Source organism: Ovis aries, chromosome 4 (genome assembly GCF_016772045.2).
Source record: "Ovis aries strain OAR_USU_Benz2616 breed Rambouillet chromosome 4, ARS-UI_Ramb_v3.0, whole genome shotgun sequence".
Classification (NCBI taxonomy): domain Eukaryota; kingdom Metazoa; phylum Chordata; class Mammalia; order Artiodactyla; family Bovidae; genus Ovis; species Ovis aries.
The window spans coordinates 53,057,554-53,080,158 of NC_056057.1; the positions used below are offsets into that span (position 1 = coordinate 53,057,554).

Consider the following 22,605-nt stretch of genomic DNA (forward strand, 5'->3'; position numbering starts at 1 on the left):
ATTTATTTTTAATTAGAGGATTATTGTTTTACAATGTTGTGTTGGTTTCTGCCATACATCAACATAAATCAGTCATAGTATACACATGTCTTCTCCCTCTTGAACCTCTCTCCCACCTCCTACCCCATTCCACCCCTCTAGGTTATCACGGAGTACCAGGCTGAGCATCCTACACTATATAGCAACTTCCCATCAGCTATCTGTTTTACACATGGTAATGTATATATTCCAAAGCTACTCTCTCAATTCATCCCACCCTCTCTTTCCCCTGTTGTGTCCCTAAGTCTGTTCCCTATGTTTGAGTCTCTATTCCCGCCCTGCAAATAGGTTTATCAGTACTGAGTCCTCTTATGTGCAGGGTATATCATGCAAAATGCTGGGTTGGATGAATCACAAGCTGGAATCAAGACTGATGGAAGAAATACCAACATCAGATATGCAGATGTTACCACTCTATTGGCAGAAACTGAAGAGGAACTAAAGAGTCTCTTGATGAGGGTGAAAGAAGAAAGTGAAAAAGCTGCTTTAAAACTCAACATTAAGCAAAGATCACAGCATCTGGTCCCATCACTTCATGGCAAATAGGAGAAAAAGTGGAAGAAGTGGCGGATTTTATTTTCTTGGGTTCCAAAGTCACTGTGGACGGTGACTGTAGCCATAAAATTAAAAGACACTTGCTCAGAAATATATGACAAATCTAGACAGCATATTAAAAAGCAGAGACATCACTTAGCTGGCAAAGGTCTGTATAGTCAAAGCTATGGTTTTTCCAGTAGTTATGTATGGATGTGAGAGTTGGCCCATAAAGAAGGCTGAGCACCAAAGAGTTGATGCTTTTGAATTGTGGTGCTTCTCAAAGAAGACTCTTGAGAGTCCCTTGGACAGCAAGGAGATCAAACCAGTCAATCCTAAAGGAAATCAATCCTGAATATTCATTGGAAGTACTGATAATGAAGTTGAAGCTCCAATACTTTGGCCAGTGATGTGGAGAGCGGACTCATTGGAAAAGACCCTGATGCTGGGAAAGATTGAAGGCAAAAGGAGAAGGGAGTGGCCGAAGATGAGTTAGCATCACCAACTCAATGGACATGAATTTGAGTAAACTCTAGGAGATAGTGGAGGACCCAGGAGCCTGGCATGCTGTAGTCCATGGGGTTGCAAACAGTCAGACATGACTTAGCAACTGAATAACAAACAGCACCACCTACACTGATGTCTTCCCATCTCTGGGAAGCAGTTGCGTGTTCAGACAGAAGACAGTCTCTGGGACCAAGCTGCTTAAATTTAATAATCATCCTATTACACCCTTGGAGACACTGAGTAAGTGATTAGTTTTCTTATCAATCAAATGAAAATAATTGTAGCACCTACCCACTTAGCTGTTGTATGCAATGCATGATGCAGTGTTCACAAAGCACTTTAAAATGGTATCTGGTTCATAGTGATGGGACTAATAAATAGCATCTATTGTGACAAGATGATTGGCAATAGAAGACAAAGTGATTTCTTGTTATCATATGAGCATTATTTCAAAACTATTATCCTTGACATATCTATCATTACCATATTGGGTCCCTTTCTGTTGTATACTCAAAGGAATACAGATATTCTTGGACACAGAATAAAAGTTCTCGTCCACATTTGTCCCTTACAGTTCATGGGGACAAAGCAGAAGCCAAACTTGCAACATTAGCTTCCTGGGAGTTGTCAACCTAACTCACTCTGCTCATTCCACTGTTTGTTAATCATGGTAGTCTGGGTAATGTTACCCAGTCACATCTGATTCACTTGTTTTGCCTCTAACAGTGGAAAACTCACTTATTACTCTATGGATGGACACTCCTAAATCAGTGTTCAGTTTTCTTCCACATTCTGCCTCGTCACATTAGGTTCCTGACTTTGTCCTGTCTTGTCCAAGATTCTGCAACACTCCTAAATGATTCCCTTTTACAGCCTGGCTTTCCTACTTTGCCCATTTTTTTTTTTTTTTACTGTGAAAAATACCACACATAAACGATGTTGTGGGAGACATTGTGATGTGCTGCCTGATCCCTTTCAGGAATCAAGGATCTAGTCCCAGGTGCTAGGAGCATGGTCAGTAAAAAGCTCTTAGATTTTGCTGCTCCCCCTCCCCCACCTCCCATGGATGGCCTCAGCAGAAAGAGAGCTGCTTTGCTCTCAAGGTCAAGACCTTCTCCCAAGGGTGGCTTGCATCCAGTGACTACTCAGTGTAGTTATAGAAAGACCTGCTCCCTCCCCCCAAGTCAGGACAACTCTGGAGGGACATTTCTGTTTCAAAACTCTCTGACGGTTGGCTGAGACCTCCACTAAGACTGCACTGCAGATCAACCTCTTCCCCTGTCCACACCCTGCTTCCTTCAGTTCCCTTCCACAGTTGTTTTCTCCAAGGACACTGCCGAATAAATCTCTGGCATGATAATCTCCATCTCAGGGGCTATTTCCCAGGGATCCCAATTTGTGACAGACGTGCAGGGATTTATAGAGCATCGTACATGTGTCACTTTCCAAACTGCACCTTTGGAAGGAAGTCATGATGCTCTGAACACACACAGGGAGTGGGGGCTATTTTCCACCTCGTCAAGGGAGGAGTAGTTATATGATTATTTGGAATTCTTCTGCATGAGAGATTTGTCTTTTCTCCTCCAGTTTCTTTATTGATTAAATCAATTATTTATGTTAGTACCAATCTATAGATTAGAAAATACTCTGGATTATAATCAATACCACTTTATTTTACTGCTCAGGTTGTTTCAGCTTTGTTCGTTGGGAACTCTTGCAGTTCACTCCCTTATTCCTCCTTACTGTGTTCTGGGGTGTGCCTGTGTGCATGTTTTGGCGTTTTCTTGCTTTCTATCACTAGAAGATGCTCCAGCTTCATCTTGTATATTTCCTGCCCCAGTCCCAGACTCAGCCATTTCTCTTAGAGATCTAGTTCTTTTTTTTTTAAATTGAAGAGTGGTATTGGAAAACAAGATCTGGGGGCTGGGTGTGCAGATAGATTTTTTTTTTTTTTGGTTACTGCTTTCTCTATTTTATGTTGGCTGAATCCTACAGTCAGTGCTGGCTTTTCCTAGCTAGCAGTTAAGCTAAACTTGTTCATCACAAGAAAATGAATCTTGTGAAACAATATAACTATTGGAGTATCATATTGATTGGTTGTGCTTCTATTGGAATGTAGGATGGAATAGAAAATAAGTGAAACTGTAAAGAGTTTTGAATTTTGCAGTTTCTCTTCTTTCCATAGAAATAAATATTCCTGTTGACCAGTGGTCTTCAGTGTTGGTTGCACAATACAATAACTTGGGAAGAAATACCTATCTCTACTCTCAGAAATTCTGCATTATTTATCTTAAGGGGAAATAAGTAATTTTTAAATGCTCAGTGTGCAGACAGAACTGAAAACCACTGTTGTACATCATGTGCCAATTATTTATGTCAAAATGATTATGATTTTATTTAGCATAAAGTGGCCTTATTTTTAATGATTATTCTATATTTATAAAGATAAACTGAGATCAAGAAAGCATATGTAACAGCAATGAAAATAATAAGGCATGTAATAAGACATGTCTTTTCTCAGTTGCTTCTTTTCACTAAGAAGTTGCCTCATCCAAATATCCTGAAAATGAATCAGTCATTTCCTCAATGGGTCTATGTGCTCTTCCATGTCTTTCAGTTCATCTCTTTTATTCTATAGCTTGCTCTACTTTTTAGCATTCTATGTTCAATAATAATATGTTCAAGATAGAGAAAATTATTCATATTTAGGATGTCTTGGGGCTTTCTTCGTGGCTTAGATGGTAGAGAATCTGCCTGCAAGGCAGGAGACCCGGGTTCAATCCCTGGGTGGGGAAGGTCCCCTGGAGAAGGGAATGGCAACCCACTCCAGTACTCTTACCTGGAGAATCCCATGGACAGGAGAGCCTGGTGGAGAGCCCTACAGTTCATGGGGTCGCAAAGAGTCAGACATGACTGAGCAACTAACACACATAGAATGTTTTGTCTGGTTTTTGTTTTTTCACTGAATTAGGAGTATATTTTAGTGGTAACAGGGACACTGATCATCTCATATTCATCTGAAAAAAAAAAAAAAAAACAACAAAAAACCACAAAGCCAGGGACTTCCCCAGTGCTCCAATGGCTAAGACTCTGTGCTCCCAATGCAGGGGGCTGGGTTCTATTACTGGTAAGGGAACTAGATCCCACATGCCACAACTAAGTGTTTGTATGCTACACTAAAGATCCTGCATGCTGCAACTAAAACCTGCTGCAGGCAAGTACATAAATACATATTAAGAAGAAAACCAAAACCCCGAAGCCAAAAACCTTCCTAGGCTGCCTGCATAGGTGGTAACCAGTAATGCAAGTCTCCCCTATCTTGGTTATGGCTTAAAGTTTGATCTACTTAACCCCTGCTGCTGCTGTTGCTGCTGTTAAGTTGCTTCAGTTGTGTCCGACTCTGTGCGACCCCATAGACGGCACCCCACCTGTCTCTGCCGTCCCTGGGATTCTCCAGGCAAGAACACTGGAGTGGGTTGCCATTTCCTTCTCCAATGTATGAAAGTGAAAAGTGAAAGTGAAGTCGCTCAGTTGTGTCTGACTCTTCGTGACCCCATGGACTGCAGCCCACCAGGCTCCTTCGTCCATGGGATTCTCCAGGCAAGAGTACTGGAGTGGATTGCCATCCCTACTCTCCTACAAATCAAACCACCCAACCAATTGCACAGACTGGATGAATCATTTCCAGGCTGGTGGAGCCCTGTGATAATCCTCAAAATTACTGTGACAAAGGCCAGAAAAGTGACTAATGGTTAATTACTAGGTGAGTAGAATCTTTCAGAAAGTAATGGACAATTCATTATAGTGATGTTTTCTTCAAAATTTTGGCTCTAAGTATTTGGGTATCAAAAGGAAAAGCATTACAAGTTCAAAAAGAGAAACTATCCTTGATGAAGAGCATGAAGAACATGTAACAGTTTTCAGAGTGTTTTTACACAAGTAAAAATGTGTATATTTCTCCAAACGCATTCTGTTATATACTATGTCATTCAAACATCTTTAAGACTGTGGGCTTTGAATTCACACTATGTCAATTCAGATATTTGGCTCCATCACTTATTTCAGGCAAATTCCTTAATCTTCAGAAGCCTCAGTCTACTCATCTGTAAAATGGGATAATAGTATTAGTCTAAAAAATGAAATTGTCATTTTTATAGGTTATAGGCAGTCAAAGATCAGCAATTTCCAATGGTAAACTTAATTCCTACTTCAAAAGGTTCTTGAGAGAATTACCTGAGATATAACAGTCAAATGCTTGGAACATTCTTGATACTTAAGGACATTTCAATATATACCAACCATGATGAATAGATACTATTTTATTCTCTTCAAGTCTTGAATATGTAATATAACAATTCAAAAATAATACTGCTTCCCTCCTGGCTCAGTGGTAAAGAATTCACCTGCCAATGCAGGACACATAGAATTGATCCCTGGTCAGGGAAGATCCCACCTGCTGCAGGGCAACTAAGCTCACGAGCCACAGCTACTGAGCCTGTGCTCTAGAGCCTGGAAGCTGTGACTACTGAGCCCATGTGCTGCAACTACTGAAGCCCACCTGCCCTAGAGCCCATGTGCTCTGCAGCAAGAGAAGCCAACGCAAAGAGAAGCCCCTAGCAGTCCCTGCTTGCTGCCACTAGCAAAAAGCCTGTGCAGCAATGAAGACCCAGCAGAGCCAAAATAAACAGATCAATTTTTTTTTTAAATTTAAAAAAACCCAAGAAACAAACTCAGATCAGGGTCTGTCTTTCCTTAAAAAAAAAAAAAAAAACAAAAAAAAACACTACTGTTATCATGATGAGACACATGGATAGTAGGCCCACTTCTTGCTAGGCATATATATGATAAGTTTGACTTAGTCCTGCCTAAAGTCAAGGGAACAATCAAGTCAGGGCCTGGAATGGAGGTAGACTAGCACAATGCTTCATGGCAGAAATGGAGGAACACCAAAACTTGCACTCACTAAAAAGATCTCCCTAATCATCTCAACCATTTAAATATCCTCAACAGTTATTCTTCTAGGCTTAGCACTGCATCTACCAGAGTCCACTTAAACAATTCAAGTATCTTAATTACATTAACATATATACACAACAAGAGATTTGGTGAGAATTCATTAAAAAAAACAGAAAGAATGAGGTAAAAATGAGAAGGGTGAAAGACCAAAGTGAACTTCTCACTTGTCAAGACTGGATCAAGCCAGCTCTTGGCAGAAAGAGTCTCAGAAGCTCTGCTGTCTTAAGATATTTTGAATTAATTGTATAAATAAATTTCTTGGGAAAGAAAGGAATAAAAGAAGAACAGACAAACAGAAAGCAAAACAAAAAATTACACCTGAAATGAAATTTTTAGTAAGGGTTACAGAGTGGTATTTGATTCCATCCCTCTTGACTTTATGCAGCAAATAATAGTATTTTTAACATTATTGTATGTAAAGTGATTCTGAAAAGGAAGCCATTTATCAGTAAATGGCATATATATATTTTTTTGTATTCAAACAGAAAGTAAAAGTAGTCTTACTGACCAGAATGAGGGCAGACTGATATATACTTTAAATGACTGATTTACAAAAATTACCATCAGGATCTGCTGTGTTTTTGGTAACAAAAAAACAAACACTAACAAATATTTTTCTCTTCCAAAGAGAAAGCAAGGCAGTACATACAATCTATAGCCTTACGCTTGCAACAGAAAACTGTTTACATGTTTGGAATTTACATGTCATTGTTTACTTTCTGGAAACCTGACAAACACACCCAGCAGAATGGTGACAGCAAATTTTTACATGGGAGAAACCTTTCTAGGTTCTTTTATAGGGATTTTATAAAGATTTTCATTTTACCTCATTCCTTCTCCTTTCTGGGTTTCCCTGGTGGCTCATCTGGTTAAGAATCCACTTGCAACGTGGGAGACCTGGGTTTGATCCGAGGGTTGGGAAGGTCCCCTGGAGAAGGAACAGCTACCCAACTCCAGTATTTTGGCCTGGGGAATTCCATGAACTGTATAGTCCATGGGGTTGCAAAGAGTCAGACACGACTGAGCGAGTTTCACTCCTCCTCTCTCCTTTCCATTTTCTGTAGCTCTAACATTATTTTAAACTTAGTATTTTTATTTTCATTCTTTCCCCACCTCTCTTCTCATTATTATGTATTGGCTCACTCATGACATTTTTAGGGAAATTAGTTTCTAAATTAATCCTCAGAAATAAAAGTGAACTGCTGATGCAGGAGACAGGGTTTTGATCCCTAGGTTGGAAAGATCCCCTGGAGAAGGAAATGGCAACCCACTCCAGTATTCTTGCCTGGGAAATCCCATGGACAGAAGAGCCTGGCAGGCTATAGTCCATGGGGTTGCAAAGAGTCAGATATGACTGAACAACTAAAGAACAACAACAAAAACAAATAGGAAACAGTTCATCTAATTGGGAAAAGAGCAAATTAGAGTTGTCTGGAAGAGAAGCATGACCTCAGAGGTCCCTCGTTTTTCTTTCTCTCTCAGCTTAATTTTGCACAAGCACAGCTTTCCTGCTTAACCAGGAGGTTGTCAACTACTCTATAACCTACAGCCAATACAATACTACTTATTTTTTCTTCCTATACATACAATGATTCTTTATAACACAACATATTATCTGGGTCCTAGCTACCAGCCACTTGTGAGTGAAGTTAGGTAAGAGTCTCCTGGAGTCCTCTGTGTCCTCAAGCAGATGAGCTTCCTTGGATGCCATGACGTCTGGTGTTCTGCCACTTACTGCTGTGTGATTTTGCGTGAGCTACTTAAAATCCTTGAACGTTAGTTTTCCTTGTCTGTAAATTAAATTAGGATGATAAAGTACCTGTCTTACAGGGTTTTTGGTGAGAAAATACTTGTTAAGCACTTTGTAAATGATGACAGGAATGAGTATGATAACGATGACAATGAAGAAAATATTCCTGGACCACTTAAGCAGATTTTCAAGTATATCTCTTAATTTGTCTGGGCCACAGGAGTGTCAGTGGAGAGAACTTGGCCATATTTGGTGTTTAGTCATATAGAGAAATGCTTGATGTACTCATGGGAGAACAGGTTTAGGGAAATCAGATTAAAAGGAGGGCAACGGGATTTTTGAAATAAAAATCTTTATAAGGGAGTAGAGGAGTTCTTATACTTAGGTCACTTAGGTCAAAGTCTGAGTTAGAAGGTAAAAGAAGATTCCAAATACAATGTGTGGCTGCACATGAACCTACCTGACGTAGAATCAATCCCACCAGGCTTCTAAGTATGATATTTATCTTTAGGGGTCCAAAGAACTCTGCTGTAGGACTCCCTCTAAAGAGCTTAACAGGAAAGAGAGAAGAAAGCATTGATTAGTCACTGCCTTCTGGGAGCTAACAAACAAGAATAGACACATGTCAGGGAACTATAGGTGGAGCAAAAGAAACATGAATGTATAAAGTACTAATCTATTTACATGATATGTAAATCAAAGGTAAAGTTACTTTAGAAACAGAGGCCATATGATTAGTTTCATAAGATTACCAAAAGAATATTGGTTATGGTGAAAGACAGATGTCAGGTCTCATTTGGAATTAGAGCTTGGAATATTTATTTTAGAGGTTGGGACAATTTTATTTTAGGACTTAACCTACTTTAGATTATCACCGGAAGCTGGATCAAGGGAAAGGATCCTGGGTCTTGTGGGATGAATTGTGTCCCTCAAAAATGTATGTGGAAGTTCTACCCCCAGTACCTGTAACTGTGACTTTGTTTGGAAATAAGGTCTTTGTAGATGTAGTCAAGTTAAGATAAAGCAATTAGAGTAGGCACTAATCTAATATGATTGCTGTGTTTGGAAGAGAAGGAAAACATCATGTGAAGAGACACATAGGGTGAATGCTGTGTGATGATAGAGGCAGAGACCATAGTGATGGAGCTGTAAACCAAGGAACACCAGGGATTTATGGCCACCACTGGAAGACAGAGAGAGGTGAGAAAGGCTTCTACTCGGCCTTAGGGCATAGCCCTGGCTACACATGATTTTGGACTTCTAGCTGCCTGACTGTGAGAGAATAAATTTCTGTTGTTTTATGCCATCTAGTTTGTGGTATTTTGTTATGGCAGCCTTAGAAATTGAATATGCTCAGGTATGCTCTAGGCAATAAGTATTGTCACCATCAATGCACTATTAAAGATTTACTATTACTGTTCTTTTTAGGAACCTAGCTATAGCTTTTGAAAGTCATTTTTAAAATCTTGAATGTGCCCTTATAAATATATTTTCAGTTAACAGCTGATCTTGATAACCAAGTTAATAGCTCTATTCTGTGTCTGTAAAGAGACTTTATTTACTATAATAATTTTTCACTGGTCCGCCTATAATCTCTTCACTTCCAGCTTCTACACTGCCACTCATTTCTACCTCAGGGATGTTTGATATTCAGTTTTGGGATGCCTTCTAATGTACCTACCATTTTAAATCTGTAATCTGTTACATGTGGGGTTTATTGACCCTGGTGTACTAAGTACAGGCAGTTTTGTATATCATATTGTTTCTTAAACTCCCACAAACAAAACATTTCATTATTGTGGGTTTCCCTTCTGGTTCTGACATTTTAGGCAGAGTTCTTGTTTTTTTAAGGGTTTCTCACACTTTTAATGAAAATGCAAATGTAAAGTGAGCTTATTCAGTCAGGTCCCATGTAAGGCATTATAAATGAAGCCCACTCCAAGCTAGGAACTCTATATTTGCTTTTAATCTCTGATGCTTATGCAAGTCATTAAAACTTATGAGTTCTGTCTTTGTCACTGCAAGATTAGCACAACACAAAGAACGATTTTCTTTGGAGACTGAGAATCATCTTGAGCCCCAGAGACTCTTGAGGCTTAATCTGTAAAAAAGAATTAAGAGAAGCCTCAGTTAAATACAGTTGGGCAACCAGAAGGGGGAGTTCCCATGCCCTGCAACAACAGCAGGGCTCAGCAAGCCCCAAGAAGAAAGACTTCTGTTCTGGCAAGGACTCAGACAATGAAAAACCATGGACTCTTTGTTTACTACACACCTCCCTAATGCCTTTTCCCTCTATAAAAGCTTTCTTTTTCCCTTGCCCTGTGGCTCTCCATGGTTGCAGAATTGTAATTCTCTACTGATGCCATTGGAAGGACTGATACTGAAGCTGAAGCTCCAATACTTTGGCCACCTGATGCTAAGAGCCAACTCACTGGAAAAGACCCTGATGCTGGGAAATATTGAAGGCAGGAGGAGAAGGGGGTGACAGAGGATGAGATGGTTGGATGGCATCACCAATTCAATAGACATGAGTTTGAGCAAACTCTGGGAAATAGTGAAGGACAGGGAAGCCTGTCTTGCTGCAGTCCATGGGGTTGCAAGGAGTCAGAGATGACTGAGCAACTCAACAACTGATGCCAAATAAACTCCTCTTTGCTGAGAAATATCTGGCAGTCTGTTTCAGGTCAACGGATCCTAACTCTTATCACATTGGAAAGCCACTGCTCTGGTTCCTTTATATGCAGGTTTTCATCACCACATCTGTTATGTAAAAGTTGAGGCCTGTTTTAGTCAAAAGTAGACTGAATTTTGCATCCAGTTCTGTTCCTCCTTTCTCAGAATTCCTTGTCTGTCAATAGCTTCCTATTTTTTACTCTTTTTACCTCTTGGGAACTGCTTTCTCTTTGAAAATCTGACAGACTAATACAGTCAACAGAGTAATGAGAATTTCTGCACAGAAGAAACCTTAACAGGTGCTTTAAAATTTTTTTTTAATTTTTAAATTTATTTTTTATTGAAGGATTATTGCTTTACAGAATTTTGTTTTTGAATTTCTGTCAAACCTCAACATGAATCAGCCATAGGTATACGTATATCCCCTCCCTTTTGAACCTCCTTCCCAATCCCACCCCTCTAGGTTGATACAGAGCCCCTGTTTGAGTTTCCTGAGCCATACAGCAAATTCCCGTTGGCTATCTATTTTACATATGGTAATATAAGTTTTCATGTTACTCTTTCTATACAACTCACCCTCTCCTCCCCTCTCCCCAGGTCCATAAGTCTGTTCTCTATGTCTGTTTCTCCATTGCTGCCCTGTAAATAAATTTCTCAGAACCATTTTTCTAGATTCCATATATGTGCATTAGAATATGATATTTATCATTCTCTTTCTGACTCACTTCACTCTGTATGATAAGTTCTAGGTTCATCCACCTCATTAGAACTGACTCAAATGTGTTCCTTTTATGGCTGAGTAATATTCCATTGTGTATATGTACCACAACTTCTTTATCCTTCACCTGCTGATGGGCATCCAGGTTGCTTCCATGTTCTAGCTGTTGTAAATAGTGCTGCAGTGAACAATGGCATATGGCAGGAGAGGCTGTGGTGATGGCTCCACCCCTTACACGTGACTCAGCACTATCTCCTTGCTTCCATGGCTGCCCGGCTTTCCTCCACAGGCTTTTCCCACCACAGTCTCCTCCCTCACATCCCCTCCATCTGTCTTTCTGCAGTCAACAGCAGCCCTCGCCCTGGGACTGCTCCACGATCCCTAAACTCCAGCTCCCAGCCGCTGCACCATCTGTGGTATGTACGGCTGCGGCAAGGACTGTCTGATTCTCATTCCATTTAGGCTGCCACAGATCAGCTATTTCCCTCTCAGCCTTAAATGTTTCTCCTCTGACTCAGACAATTGCCCCGATGTCGGGGTCAGACCCCTGCTTCAGGTCCCCCACCTGCTGAGGGCAGTCCCAGGCCTTCTAACACTCCCCCTTTCCCCCTTAGTTCCTTCGTCCTACTGAGTTTTATGGAGAAGGCAATGGCACCCCACTCCAGTACTCCTGCCTGGAAAATCCCATGGACGGAGAAACCTGGTGGGCTGCAGTCCATGGGGTCGCTGAGGGGTGGACACGACTGAGCAACTTCACTTTCATTTTTCACTTTCATTCATTGGAGAAGGAAATGGCAACCCACTCCAGTGTTCTTGCCTGGAGAATCCCAGGGATGGGGGAGCCTGGTGGGCTGCCGTCTATGCGGTCCCACAAAGTTGGACACAACTGAAGGGACTGAGTTTTACGTGGGTCAGTATGTTCTTTTCCACTGGTCAGGTACTCCTGTCCACTCTCAGCTGGCATTCTGCATGCACTTCTGTGTCTGAGGGTGTATTCCTGATGTATCAGTGGAGAGATGTCCACCTACTCCTCTGCCATCTTCAATAGGTGCTTTTTAACAGGGATTTTAAAAACTATAATATCCTAACTTTAGTAGTAAGAAGGACAGGCCATGAGAAGTGGGGAAGCTTGTTTTCTGTTTTGTGCAGGAGAGATCTCATGGTATAGTTGAGATGTACATCCTATTGTAGATTTTTCAGATATTTTTAGGGAATAACAGTGGGAAAAAAAGAGCTTTATATTTTTAGTGCAGTTCTCCAGTTAACAATGACTCTGCAGTGCAATGGTTCCAGCATTTTTTAGTGTTCCTAGTATTTTCAGGCTCCACCAAAAGAACATCAAGCATCTCCCTTCCTTTCAGCAGTTGCTTTGTTGCTCTGTATTTCCAAGGACTATTAGAACTGATTTGTGCATTTAATTCAGGAATTCCAAAACAACCTAGACGGCTCATAAAAAGCAGACTACTGGCTATTTTTTTTTAATCAAAGCAACTATAAGATGCATGCAAAATAAAGATTTTGTTACCTGGGGTTTTGCAAAACGGCAAATGGAGAGGAGCGGCATCGCAATGAAAAACGGTTCTCAAAACTGTGTGATTTCCAAGTCTTTGAGCTTTGATCATTAAGCAGGTTTTCAGAAAATATAATTTCTATTTTCCCATCACTCCTTACTGGTAAATACTGAAGAGTAATAATATATGACATCTTTCATTGATACTTTCTAAATGGTGACTTAGAAACACAACTTATTTTTCATAATTCATGTTTGTATGGTTGTTAATGCATTTGTCTTTAGATTCTTTGGTTTTTTTCTATAAGCAACTATTTATCAATGACATTTTATAATATCCCAGGATGAGTGCTAGAGATGCTAAGATAAAACATTGTGTCTGTTATCACAGAGCTCACTACATGATACCAAGCTAGTAAATAATTGTCATATAGCTAGAAAAGTAAAACAAAAAAAGTATGTTAAAGAGGCCACACAGGCAAAAAAGACTAACATGGATTTGGTAGATTGGAGAAGATTCTGCATAAAGGGGAGGTCCTTAAATTGGTTAGTAAAGGCAGATTATGAGTTTAACATACAGATGGGAAGGGTATAGGCTGATAGAAGGGCATTTCCAGAAGGAGGAATATCAAAAAGGTGAAATTTAGAAGCCATTTGAAAGTCATTTTGGAATGGCTGGAGCATAGGGGAATTTGTGAACTGTGATGTTCACTGAAGGCAGGAACCCAATTACATTCCCTCGTGGCTCAGAGGTTAAAGCGTCTGCCTGGAATGCAGGAGACCTGGGTTCAATCCCTGGGTCAGGAAGATCCCCCAGAGAAGGAAATGGCAACCCACTCCAGTACTCTTGCCTGGAGAATCCCATGGAGGGAGGAGCCTGGTAGGCTACAGTCCATGGGGTCCCAAAGAGTTGGACACGACTGAGCGACTTCACTCACTCACTCACTTACCTAGGAATCTAAGAAAAAGTGGGGATTCTAAAGGCTACTAACTGAAATCAGTATGTTAGAAATATTCACTATTAGATTTAAGAATAATGAAGCTGGAGGGAGATAGAACAATTAAGAGACTATAATGTTAAAGTAAATGATGATGAGATCCTGAGGTTAAGCAGTAGACATGGGTGGGAGAAGACAAGAGAGAAACAGATATTTGACAGAATTTAATAGCTAGTTGGGCCTCGGGAAAGAGAAGGAAAAGCCTTTGGGTAAAGCAGAAAAAATGGGTCAAGTGACAAAAACTGTGCTGGGTAGAGGATGACATTCCACAGCATTTGAGTCTCAGGTGTATAAGGGTAGAGCAATACCAACTAACGCTCACTCACTCATTTGATACACATATTTGGGAGTCTGTTGTGAGTTAGCTTCCATCGAGGTTCTCAAGGGTACAGAGATGAAAAAGAGAGATCTGTCTCTGCTTTCTTGGAGTCTATAATCTAGTGGAGGGGAGACAGATAATACAGAAGTAAACACAGAGATAAATAAGAAAATTTCAAATAGCTATAAGAAAATGAAAATAAGGCAGGGTTATGCAGAACTCCGAGAGTTGGTGATGGACAGCGAGGCCTGTGTGCTGCGATTCATGGAGTCGCAAAGAGTTGGAGACGACTGAGCGACTGAACTGAACTGAACTGATGCAGAGCATGACTGAGGGAAGTGGGTGCTATTTTAGACTGGATAATCAGGAAGGCCTCTTTGAGAATGATGAGAAAGGACCGAACATGACAAGATCTGGAGCAGAGAGTTTTAGCCAGAGAAAACGAGTGGGGCAAGACCCTGATGGGAAAATAAGCTTAGAGGAAAGAAAGAAGGCCAGTGAGGTAGGAGGGTAGGGTAAAATGAAAGGGATTGGAAAGGAAGCTGAGGCTCAATCATGTAAGCTTTCGCAAACCACATAAACAACTTGGACTTCATTCTAAGAAATCCAACTAAAGATTTAAGATGTGCAAGTGACATGACCTGATTTATATCTTCAAAAGTTCATTCTGACTGCTATGGAAGAATGGGTTGTAGTGGAATCTTGGAGACCATTTGAGCAATAATTTAGATAAGAAACTCTGAGAACAGGGTCTTGGGGGTTGGCAGCACGGATGAAACAGTCTGCGGATATACTCTGGAAGTAGAGTTGAGAATGTGTGCTGACGGGTAGGATTTTGGTAGAGTATCACTAGGTGGGTTATGACACCATCTTATTAGGATGGCAGAAGATTTGAGTGGAGTAGGTCAAGAATTCTGTTTTTTTATCTGTTAAACTTGATGGGCTTATTACACAAAGATGCCAAGGAGGTGCTGAATGTATGAATTTGGAGTTCAGGGGAAGCAGCAAATTTGGGAGTGTATAGAAGTATTTAAAAATGACCGGACTGGATAACATTACTTTGGAGAGAGTGAGGCCACAAAAGAAAAGGATCTCTAGCACTGAACTTGAGACACTGAGTCTGAGTTGGGAAATGATCCAGCAAAGGAGACTGAGAAGGAGTTTTCTCTGATACAGGCAGGAAACCAGAATGGTATGGTGTCATTGAAGCCAAGAGAAGATAGGTAATCAGCAAGGGAGAAGTGATCACCTGGGTCAAAATGCTGTGGAGAAGGGGTGCAAAACTGAGGACAAATCTAACACCACTGGTGATCTGACCAGAGGAGATCCTGTGGAATTGGAGGGATGGGAAACTTGACTGGCCTGAAGGGGAGAATGAGGTATGAAATTAGAGGTGGTGTCTTTCAAGACATCTTATGATGTAGGGAAGAAATGGAGTTTAATGTTGCTACTATTTGGTGGCTCAGAGGTTAAAGTGTCTGCCTGCAATGTTTGAGACCCAGGTTTGATCCTTGGGTCGGGAAGATCCCCTGGAAAAGGAAATGGCAACCCACTTCAGTATTCTTGCCTGGGAAATCCCATGGATGGAGGAGCCGGGTAGGCTACAGTCCACGGGGTCACAAAGAGTTGGGCACGACTGAGCGACCACTTCACTTCACTATTTGCTGAACACCATCCTGTGCTAGGCATTTTTTGCATATATTATTTGTAATTTTCAGATTTTATTTTTTGGGCTCCAAAATCACTGCAGATGGTGATTGCAGCCATGAGAATTAAGACGCTTACTTCTTGGAAGGAAAGTTATGACCAACCTAGATAGCATATTCAAAAGCAGAGACATTACTTTGCCAACAAAGGTCCGTCTAGTCAAGGCTATGGTTTTTCTAGTGATCATGTATCGATGTGAAAGTTGGACTGTGAAGAAAGCTGAGCGCTGAAGAATTGATGCTTTTGAAGTGTGATGTTGGAGGAGACTCTTGAGAGTCCCTTGGACTGCGAGGAGATCCAACCAGTCCATTCTAAAGGAGATCAGTCCTGGGTGCTCATTGGAAGGAATGATGCTAAAGCTGAAACTCCAATTCTTTGGCCACCTGATGCGAAGAGTTGATTCATTGGGAAAGTCCCTGATGCTGGGAGGGACTGGGGGCAGGAGGAGAAGGGGACAACAGAGGATGAGATGGCTGGATGGCATCACCAGCTCGATGGACATGAGTTTGGGTGAACTCTGGGAGTTGGTGATGGACAGGGAGGCCTGGCGTGCTACAATTCATGGGGTTGCAAAGAGTTGGACACGACTGAGTGACTGAACTGAACTACAAGGTAGGCATTTTAATTTTTGTTCTTTAGGTAATTAAACAGAAGATGAAAAGGACAAGAAACTTCCTTAAAGCCACATAACTTCACGATGAGAGAACTGGAATTCAAACCCAGGTCCGTCTTGGTCCAAGTTCGATCTCATTCCAGTTCATCATGTCCCAACCAGAATGGCAGATCACACCATAGGCATAACTTTCCAGAGTCTAAGAAATTCGTTTCAATTTCTGGCCCAAAATATTCTTCCTGAGGATTATAGTGTTCTTGAAATTTCACTAATAGGGATTTAAAAACTCCATTCTTGATAGTTTCCAGACTTCTATTATTCATTAATACATCAATAACCAAGGCAAAAGTAATGTTCAACAGCTTAATATAGATCCCTATGGTTTTCAGTACTGTCAAGACATCCCTCCCCCCGAGAAAAGACATCCAGATTTTTTCCCTTCAGTCTAGAACTTGGCTTTGTGGTCTGGGTTCACACTTTCACAGTTTTTGATTGGCTTAAAGACTTTTAAAAATCACCATATCCTAAATGGTACTCCTGATTTCCAAAACCACTCTTCCAACATCTCACGTATGAACAAGTAAATAGTGACACAGTTCTTTCAATTGTCTATTGCAGAAGACTCATAGTCATCTTCTAATTCTCTTTCCTTATATCTGTCAACAGATCCATCAAGTTATACCAGTTCTGCCTTTAAAGTGTTAGTCGCTCAATCATGTCCGAGTCTGCAATCCCATTGACTGTAGCCTGCCAGGCTCCTTTATCCATGGAATTCTCCAGGCAAGAATATTGGAGTGGGTTGACATTCTCTTCTCCAGGGGATCTTCCCAACCCAGGAATCAAACCTGGGTCTCTTGAATTGCAGGTGGTTTCTTTAGAACTTAAATCTGTCTTCCCTAGTCCATCTTCATGATGCCATCTTTACTTCTACTACCCCATCCAAAGTGGGTCTCTCCCAATCCATCTTCTTACCTATGGTGTTAATTTCCTTCTAGCACGTAGGCCATGCTCTTATCACTTGGTTTAATTTTTTGTGTATTCGTTTATCTTTTGCTCATGTCTGTCCTCTAGATTGTAAGGGCTTCCCAGTGGCTCAGCAGTAAAGACTCCACCTGCAATGCAGGAGGCTTGCAGGAGACGCAGATCAATACCTGGGTTGGGAAGAACCCTGGAGGACTGAATGGTGACCCACTCCAGTCTTCTTGCCTGGGAAATCCCATGGACAGCGGAGCCTGGCGGGCTGCAGTCCACGGCATTGCAAAGAGTTGCATACAACTAAGTGACTAAACAACTAGAATGTAAATTCCATAAGGACAGGGACTTTATTTCGATTACATTGTATTCCCACTGTTTGTTACGAATGCCACAATGCTGGGCATATGGCAGATGCTCAACAAATATATTGGTACTTGAATGAAAAAAAGGAATGAAAAAATAGTTTCCATGTGATTGGCAGAGAATCAAGGCAATAGCCTCAGCCAACTGTGGTTGGCAAAATAAAATATGACAAAAGCCACAGCCATCAAACTCAGGCTCTCCCTGCGTCACACAGCAATTTCTCACTGGCTGCCTATTTCACATACGGTAAGGTACGGGTTTCCACGCTATTCTCCCCATTCGCCACACCCTCCCCTTCCCTCACTGTGTCTCCAGTGTTTTTGACCCACTGAGGCAATTGGGGTTGACTCCCTGCTAGTGGCACCCTTTCCTTCTTCTCCTGAGTGAGCTACATGTATATTACTCTTCCCTGACATGGCAGTAATACAAACAACAGCTTGTTGTTTGGTAGGCTTCCCTGGTGGCTCAGAGGTTAAAGCATCTGCCTCCAATGTGGGAGACCCGGGTTTGATCCCTGAGTTGGGAAGATCTCCTGGAGAAGCAAATAGCAACCCACTCCAGTATTATCGCCTGGAGAATCCCATGGATGGAAGAGCCTGGTAGGCTACAGTCCACGAGGGTCACAAAGAGTCGGACACGACTGAGCGACTTCACTTTCACTTTTACAAAGCACGTGCAGGTATGCTACTTTCATTCCCTGTGAGATAGGAACTATTTTTACAGATAGGAAGTTTGAAGAATAAGAGAGTACGTCACAAAGTTGGTAAGAGGTGAAACCAGTGTTGGGTCTGAATCTCTGATTCTAGATCTCCTATGCATTCCACATGCTATACTTATATTCTGTATCTAAAGGTCATCATCCCCACTTTTAAAGTACAGTTGTCTTATAAGGTCAATGCCAGGTGATTTTATCTAACTATAAACACTTCTGTTGAAAAGATACATCTACTTGGGAATTTAACCTAGGATGCATCTTACTCGGGCTTCCCTGGTGGCTCAGTGGTAAAGAACCCAGCTGTCAATGCATGAGACACGGGTTTGATGCACAGGTTGGGAAGATCCCCTGGAGAGGGAAATGTTAACCCACTGCAGTATTCTTGCCTGGAGAATTCCATGGATAGAGGAGTCTGGTGAGCTACGGTCCATGGGGTTACAAAAGAGGTGGACATCGCTAAGCAGCAGCAGCAGCAGCAGCAGCAGCAGCAGCATCTTTCTCATTTCTGAAAACCAGAAAAGAAATTGAAAACTAATGACTAAGGTCCATCTAGTCAAGGCTATGGTTTTTCCAGTGGTCATGTATGGATGTGAGAGTTGGACTGTGAAGAAGGCTGAGCACCGAAGAATTGATGCTTTTGAACTGTGGTGTTGGAGAAGACTCTTGAGGGTCCCTTGGACTGCAAGGAGATCCAACCAGTCCATTCTGAAGGAGATCAACCCTGGGATTTCTTTGGAGGGAATGATGCTGAAGCTGAAATTCCAGTACTTTGGCCACCTCATGCGAAGAGTTGACTCATTGGAAAAGACTTTGATGCCGGGAGGGATTGGGGGCAAGAGGAGAGAGGGACGACAGAGGATGAGATGGCTGGTTGGCATCACTGACTCGATGGATGTGAGTCTGAGTGAACTCCGGGAGTTGGTGATGGACAGAGAGGCCTGGCGTGCTGCGGTTCATGGGGTTGCAAAGAATCGGACACGACTGAGTGACTGAACTGACTAACTGAACTGAATGATTTATAACTTACTGAGACTTTTACATATAATGATCTCACTCCTCAAAATGACCTAGGGAAATAGGTAGAATAGGTTTATTATCCTCATGTTCCAGATAAGTTATCTAACTCTTAGGAAGGAAAGGGCTGAAGGTTACCCACTTATAGAACATGATTAAAAGCATGGATTCTTGGAGTAACACTGCCTGTGTTTGATTCCTAGTTTAACTATTTATTAGCTATGCAATCCTGGGCAAGTTCTTTAACTCTCTGCGCTCCAGTTTCCTCATCTATAAAGTGAGGATAACGATAGTATGTACCTCATCAAGTTACTGTGAAAAGTGCATCTGATAACCCATGTAAAGCATTATGTGTTATGTCTGGCACATAGTAAGTTCTTAATAAACACTGGCTATTAAAAAGTGATCCAGCCAGGACTTTGACCTAATTCTCTGACTCCAAGTCTAGCGGTCTTCCTATCATTCAAGTTAGTCCTCTTAGAAAAACAAGTTGAAATAACTTTTTTTTGAAATGCTCTTTTCAGGAGTAGCTGAGCCAAGGACATTTTGTTTAGATTTTTACTTAACTCATAACGGGATTACAGAGCAGTAATAAGAACTTAATGTTGTTACATCTTATGAAATCACTTCATAGAATGTAATTTTGGGAGAGAGTACATTGAGGATCCTAATATCAACAATAAAGAGTTGTTCTTTTCCATTTTAAATGTTTTCTCCAGAACTTCAGATCTAGAGCAAATGTGTCATGTCTTTTTGTTATGAAACATGCACAGATTTATTGTGTGTCAAAAGAGAAAACTTCTCTTTCAGCTGCAAATATTTCACATGATATTAAAGGCTGCCCAAACTATTTATTACTTTTTTGTATCTTTAGGGCTGTATCCTAGAAGGATAAAAAGGCTGGTGTATTAGATTATGTGTGAGAATTTTTTTTTTTGCATTAGTTTGTAAAACTAAATAAAACAAAACAAAAAACTTGGAAATAACCTGAATGCTTAGGAAGAAGCGTTTGATTAAGTGAATTTGGAAACAGCCATTCTAAAAAGTATCAGGCAATGAAAAAGACTGAGCTATATGCCAGAAAAATACCTGTGTTATACTGCTAAGTGAAAAAAAAATCATGCTGCAGATTATGTACATAGCATAATCCTATTTTTGTTTAAAAGCTCTAAAATCAACATATATGTTTATATTTCTATGAAAGGCATGAAAATATGGAAGTGAGAGCATCTATTGGAACAGGGTAGCACTGGAGAGGATTGCTAGAATCTGCAAAAATGCTACCTTTTAAAAAATTACATCTTGAGATTATTTTACACACAGAAAGTATATATTACTTATGTAATAAATGTTGAATAACAACAAATTAAAACAAATGTTTTTCTTTAGCAGTGGCCAACTTACACATTCACTGTCCCAAAGCCCACTGAGGAAACATTGATAAGATGCCTGGAGGGACCCATCGTTGAAGCTGTCTATTTTGTTTAGAAATCAAACTTCTGACTTTGGTTGCAAGAGCAAAAAGCTCCAAATGAATTAAAACTCCCAGTCTACAAATAATCATAGCAAACTCAGAGTCTGCTTGCAAATTTTATAAATATACACTGAAACAGGATCACATACCTTCTTAATTGAGCATGATTCAATTATTTGTTAGTCTCTCAATTCATAAATGTTATGATAATCAAATTTCACTATAAAGTGAAGCTAGCACTGTAAAATCTCAGCCTCAGCTATAATAAATGTAATTGCCCTTTTTCCACTGATTTACCGGTATTCTTTAAAATTTGTGTTTGATGTCATCTAAGCCATATCTGCTATTGTCACAACTGCCTATAGGTTTCAAATTAGTAAAGGCTTTGAAATATGACCCTGCTCAGCAGAAAGGAATCTGCAGCACTTGGCATAAAGATTATAATCTTTGGCCTTTCTGTGGCAAGATTTACAACTGTGACCTTGGGCTCTATTTCACTTGGAGTGTAGTCACTTAAAGTTTCCAGTGATGATTGCTTTGAGTTACTAGGTCAGTGTGAATTGCCTAATATAATGTCAGATTCGTGCTTCCCAAGGGCTGGGCAGTATTAGGGACACGAAACAAAGTGAATTTTAATGTCTGCAAAAGGCAGTGCTCTGATATATGAGCCACCTCAGTAACAATGAATTTCCATGGCAGGAGATTTTACCACCAGTTCTTAACCTCTTCCATACTATTCATCCTTTAATTCATGAAATATTATGAGTTCACTTTTAATTAGGTGAAATAGTCTGAAACTAGTTAAAGATAAATGGTCTTAAACTAGTCTGAAACTGGTTAAAGAGATAAAGAGTGAAAATCTAGCTCTATCTTAGGGCAAACTTTTTCCTAGAAAGATAAAACGAGAGCATTGTATGAGGGATGATACAAAGCTGCAAACAGTGCCCTCCGGTTCTATTAACACACTACTCCCTGGAAGCTGAACTGAGGCCTTTGTCGAGATGAAATTCCAAAATGAGTATTTGTTTAAAATTGAGAACTATATTCAGACGACAAGCAGTAAAGGCAGTGGAAGAATTTGCTCTTTTAATAGTCAGACATTTGTTGATGTTTGGCAGAAACCAACACAATATTGTAAAGCAATTATCCTTCAATTAAAAAAAAGTCAGATGTTGCCTAGCTTCTAACAGGAAGAAGCTGCACACAGTATCTGAAACCAGACCTTTCTTTGATTCACTGTATTTAAATATATTGTGAACACTAGATGGCACTCTAGGGTCGCTTTTCATCTTCCACTAACAGGAAGGTGCTTCAACATTAATTCTCGCCTTTAAATAGAGCAAACATGCTATTTAAACAAAGGTCCCTCTAGTTGCTCTGTAGTTCTGTTTTTATATTTATAGTCATGTAATCAATATGTTGGAAGAGTAATTAATTTTTAACCTCAGTCCATGGGGAGATCAAATGTTAGTGGAGTTAATGGATTGAACAGGCTTCATTATTCTAAAGTAACACTAATGATAAGGCAGGGAAGAAAGCAGAGGGTTGTAAACAATTGTGCCATCAAACACCATCATAAAGCAACCGTGCAATGTGATCATGGGCTGCTGACCTGTTGTCACTCTCCTTCAGTACAGCTGTAGCTTCTGCTTTAGTTAACTAGACAAAATGGAGTCTCTT

At 40.6% G+C, this 22,605-nt stretch overlaps 1 long non-coding RNA gene across 1 annotated transcript in view; it reads left to right on the top strand.

The window, feature by feature from the left end:
* LOC132659684 (uncharacterized) overlaps positions 1-20,158 on the top strand; it is a 37,568-nt gene extending 17,410 nt beyond the window's left edge. The window contains exon 3 of the long non-coding RNA XR_009600408.1: positions 16,411-20,158. This is a non-coding gene — a long non-coding RNA (uncharacterized LOC132659684). The remainder of the gene's footprint in view (positions 1-16,410) is intronic.
* The last annotated feature ends 2,447 nt before the right edge of the window (positions 20,159-22,605 follow it).